Raw genomic sequence first — 5,374 nt, 5'->3', positions numbered from 1 at the left:
GTGGAACGTCTTTGCGTACAAAGCGGTCTCTACTGACAGAAATTTTAAGTCACTCTATATAAGCAACTTTTAATCATGAATAATAACTATGAAAAGCCAAATGCAAAGTGAGTCATGGACAGGCACAGAACTCCAAGTTATGCCTTATTCTCATTTAAGCATGAAATCATTTATACAATAAGGAGTTTTATATTTCTTGCATTGAATACTACAAGTACCTTTTATGATAATAATCCTCAGTACATATTCTATGATACTCCGTAAGCAAGACGCGCTTCTATACAGTGTCTATAGTCAAGCGCTAGCTGCCCGTTTTCTTTTGGGAAGATGTTGATAAACAGGGAATATAATGAACTTTGTTGACGCACAATAAATCTCGGAATTTGCAGCTAATTACTAGCTAGTAGATTTTATGAATCCGAAAAAAGAAAACGAAATATAAGTGGTTGTCGCGTATATTGAATGATATTTACAAAAACGACCAGGAGAAAAACGTCCATCTATCCACAGTTTATTTCGAGGGAAACGTTTTTAAAGTCTATACGGACACGGCCGAACAAAATGATATTATTTGCTGTCTATACAGAGAAGAGGTGAGAACGTGATCACGAGCCATTCATGCAGGCGATCGTTTCCCGTCCTTACACAACCAATTTACTCAACGGTAACGCTAACAGGGGAATCCAACATAGTCTTAAAGCTTAGTAAAGTTATAACCGATTTGTTCATTTCCACTGTTGGTAACTCGCCATCCCGACCTTTTCCAGCTGTCACCTTTCGTTTGTTTTCATTCCGATTTGATTCCTTCCTTGTGTTTTTGCAACAAATAACTAATCTGAGGGATTCTTGACACTTTGGCAAGCGCCACGCGTAGACAAACGGGTCGAGCAGAAATTTCAGGTAGTGCAGGTTATCTGTCATCAAAGTTTGCAATCAGGATGGGAGGCAGATAGTCCTCTATAAACAGTAGTGTTATGGTAAACATTACCATTGCTGGCACGAAACACACAATCAACACAATGAGAAGGACCACGTTCAAACGAACAAAGTTTCGTTGCACTTGAGTATGCTTGCTCTCCTCACGGGATGTACTTTCGTTCTGAAGTGTACTTCCTGTCGCCATTTTCTTTTTCATTGTGTAATGCAGAAGGATGTAGAAAACTATTGTGATCAGAACCACTGCATAGTTGTGAAGGAACAGGTCTATACCATCCATGACTTTTTGTGGAACACCCATCAAAGGTAGACAATAGAAGATTGCACTGTAAAGATAGATGGACACAACGCTAATGAAGACTTTCTTCTTGGTCACCAAGCGGGCGTACTTTAGAGGCGATGAAACCACGATGTACTGCGTCACGGTAAAGGCGAAGACGATTAATAACGATACCGTTATAGAGAATGTTGGGAAATAACTTGCAAATTCCATAAAGGGTCCACATTTCTGTAAGGAAGGATGCTTAATATACAGGATGATAAAACAAGTGGCGTAGATGGGTTCTTGAACCAGTGCTGTTAATAAGTCGACAATGGCCATACCGATGAGGAAATACTTGGTTACGTTGCGGAAGATTTTCAGTGGGTCGACGCAGAAAACGAGAAGCAGAAGACTATTGGCTAAGACTGTGGTAAACGAAACCACGTAGATGAAGATGGAGGAACCGAAAGCGGCTTTGGAAAAATCATCAAATGGGTCGATCACTGCTTGTCTCTGAGCAGCTGTTTCAGAGCAAGCTGAAAAGTTAGCAGATACACTCTGATTTAGTTCGTTTGAAAAATTTCCGCTCATGTTGTCCCAGGAATTGTTGCAAGTAAGGTTCATCTTGAATGGACTTTTGAAACGTAAGTTTCTGTCGTAACCGTACGATGACAAGACGATATTCTGCTTCGAAAAAGTCGGTGAGTTTGTCCAAATATTTATATCGAGGTACACTTGTTGTGTCTCAAACGAAGAAATATTCTGACTGAAATTTTGTTATTTCTCAGGCGAGCTTTGAAAGCACATAAAAGTCGAAAATTAAATGCGAAATTGACAGCGAGGCGTGTGGTAATTCTGTTTAAAGGAAGGACATTGGGGTGTTATTTCGAAAAAGATGAAAAACAGAAATAACCCCAGCATGATAGTCGAACCTTTATAAAGCAGCCACCTGTTAAACAACCACCCTCTGTTAAGCGGTTAGTTATCAAAGAGTTCAAAGAGTTCAAAACACTGCCGCACGCTTTATCACTGGAGCCAAGCAATACGACCACATCAAACCTGCCCTTCGAGAGTTATACTGGCTACCTGTTGAATCACGGATTATATTCAAACTTCTGCTCATCACTTTTAAGATTATCCATGGACTTTGTCCAGCCTACTTGTCGTCCCTCCTACCACAATACCACCCGCAACAGAGCTTACGCTCATCCTCTAAACTTCTTTTCACTGTCCCTACTGTGAACTCTGTGACATACGGTGAACGTGCCTTCTCTTTCTCCGCACCTATATTATGGAACATTCTACCGGATTCTGTTAAAAATACAACATCTCTTTCGTCTTTTAAATCTGCCCTCAAAACATTCTTGTTTTGGAAATCCTACTTCTGATTTATTTTATTTTATGAGAAACTGTATTTTAATTAATTATTTCATTTATTTTATTTATTTACTGTTATTAGAAATATTTTACAGGATTTAACCAATTTATTTTTTATAGTAATGTAAGCGCATTGAGTTTTTTTTAAATGCGCCCAAAAAACTTTATTATTTTCAAAGTCCCGAAATTGCTATCAGTAAAATACCATAAATAAAGTCTCTTTTAACGGTGGGGCCAAATTTGGTCGTCCCGATGAGAGTTTTTTATTGTCCTTAGCTCTATTATGTAGCCACCCAAAATTTAAGACAGGCATTTGGTTTTGTTTTGGAAACGGCGATGACAGTCAATTATAACAGTCCGAAATTAAAAGTTACTACAAATATACATATTCAAACACACACTTAATATGATTGTTTTTAGCTGAAGCGGCCACCCTCAGGGAAATGGGAGGTTGCCACCTAATAGGGGTTAGTGAAGAACTGGCATGAGGTTTAGGTGAAACGTCAATTTATTCAAATACAAACATGTTATGACCGTAAGTGAAAAGAACGGCTCCCAGCAGTCTAGTTTCTCTCGAGACAGGCGACTTGCCTGGAGCCTCGTTTTTACTTGGATGTCTTTAGGAACACCCAGCAGGGCTGACATGAAGGCTCCTTAAAGTGTCAAATAGTACCTGGTTTGCTAAACGTTTCGAGCTTAGCCCTCCCCCTCCCCCCGGGGGGTAATCCCTTATACGGGCTATATAGGTATGTGCGACCCCAAGGGGTATGGTTTTTCAGTCATTAGTCACAAATAGGGTATCGATTTTGGTCATTTTGGTGGTAAATAGGGTATGGTTTTTGCGCTCTACTCTTGATATGGGTATGCTTTTTTTTAAGAAAAAGCCACTTTTTCATCATTATCAAAAAAAAAAAAAAAAAAAAAAAAAACCGTCAAAGGAAGGTTTACGGGAATTTAACATTAGTCTGAACCAGGGAACTAATTATAAGGCAGGTCTGAAACAGGGTTTTGATTTAAGGGTCAGGTCATAAATAGAGTTTCGAATTTTTAATCAGGTCACAGATAGGATAGGGAAAATCGCAGATTTTAGTCATTAATAGAGTAAGGGTTTTGGGGAGCGAGCCGCACACCCCACCCTATTTTCCTGGGAGTACCCCTGGGGAATTAGCCCTTCTTCAAAGTGAAGAAGGGCTAAGCTCAAAACATTCATCAAACCAGTACCAATATTTGACACTTTTTGACACTTAAAGAGCCTTCAGTCTTATATTTTAGTTTATCGTTTTAGTTTCACGCATCATTTGAGTTTTTTGTGCATTTCTACTGAAGAATATATATGAATATAACGCAGATGATCACGCGCGTTTTCGTCAGCTTTCGCGCCTGATTCAGAGGCGAAATCACTAGCTATCACTATAATGTACTGTGTGACAGAAAAGGCTAAAACGATTAGAAATGAAGCATTCGATCATGGTACCAAACGCTATGGTATCTCAAACAATGGGTCATATCTAGTGTGGGGATATACGAGGTACGTCATCATGAGACATGCAGGGCAAATGGGTTCTTGCGTCGCGACCGTTAAAATATCAACGAAAGCTTAATAAATCGCAAGCCAAGCGGTAATTTTGTTTAAAGGGAGGACATTGGAGTGTTATTTCGAAATAAATGAAAAACAGAAATACCCCAGCAGGACATGGAAACAGCCTATTCTTTACAGAATCTAATATCCCTCTCAGTTTTAATCATTTCAAGGCAGCCAAGGAGTGCTTTCATTCATTCGGCCACCTACGTGAAAAACTATTGTCATCCTTGAAATGAGCTTTTCTGCAACTAAAGTCAGAAATATTAAGAAATTAACTCGCCGACATTAGAGCGCCACCTTTGTGAATGTTTTGCTTTTTTTTTTTGAAATCGACATAACATAGACGAAACGAAATCGATACAAAATTCGATACAATATTAAGTCGTGGTAGCTTCCGTTAAACCTTCTGTTCCCAGCATTTCAAAAAACTGTTGACATTTTCTGCGAGGAGGTCATTCTAAACTAAGACAGCTGCCCCAGTAAGACAAGAATCGACTCATTGTCAGTTGATCTGTTTGTACGTTTTCTGAGCTATTTCGAAATAGATATTATGAAAAAGAGGAAACACACGAACAGAAGACGCGTGAGGGGAGAAATTGAAAGCCATAAATGGAAAATAAATCTAGAAAATGGAGTGTGAAGGACGCCTACGCACTCCAGGTAAAATAATATTGAGAAAAGAAAAAACGTTTAATTTGTAATTCCCTGTCAAGCTGATAAATATATTTTTGCATGTCATGTGAACTAAAGCAAAAATCTTAGAAAAAGACTTCCGCCTCTTTGGAAACGTCTTCTTTTCATTCGACATGATGATATACTTAGTAATACAAAATGAACAAATGACGACTGTTACGAGTAAGCCAAGAAATATCAATGGCCGGCTACAACATGAAGGCTTACAAAATGAAAATTTCTCTCCTTAGCACAAACATGGATTGTTGGATAGTCGTTAGAAGCAATTTAAGCTGCAATCAGTCAACTTCCAAGCTTTATTTTAATCAATTTAGCTTCCTTTGCTGGTGATCAGCTGGTGATCTCCCCGACCCATGTAAATTACTGAGACGCCAATTTAAAAAACGATCGACATTGGGAAGGTCGCCAATTTAAGCCTTCTCCACCTGAAAGAAAAAAAAAAAAAACACACTTTTTATTAAACAGAACCCCGCCGGTACAACAACAAAACCTGAGTCTAATATTCCTAATTATCCCCCGAAAGT

The 5,374-nt window shown here is 38.8% G+C and overlaps 1 pseudogene; it reads right to left on the bottom strand.

Moving 5' to 3' along the window:
• Positions 1 to 334: 334 nt before the first annotated feature.
• LOC145502288 (uncharacterized) lies at positions 335 to 1,822 on the bottom strand (annotated as a pseudogene).
• Positions 1,823 to 5,374: the final 3,552 nt, after the last annotated feature.

Source organism: Orbicella franksi, chromosome 11 (assembly GCF_964199315.1).
Source record: "Orbicella franksi chromosome 11, jaOrbFran1.1, whole genome shotgun sequence".
Taxonomy (NCBI): domain Eukaryota; kingdom Metazoa; phylum Cnidaria; class Anthozoa; order Scleractinia; family Merulinidae; genus Orbicella; species Orbicella franksi.
The sequence above is the reverse complement of the archived record's forward strand: the minus strand, read 5'-3'. Positions and strand labels throughout refer to the sequence as shown.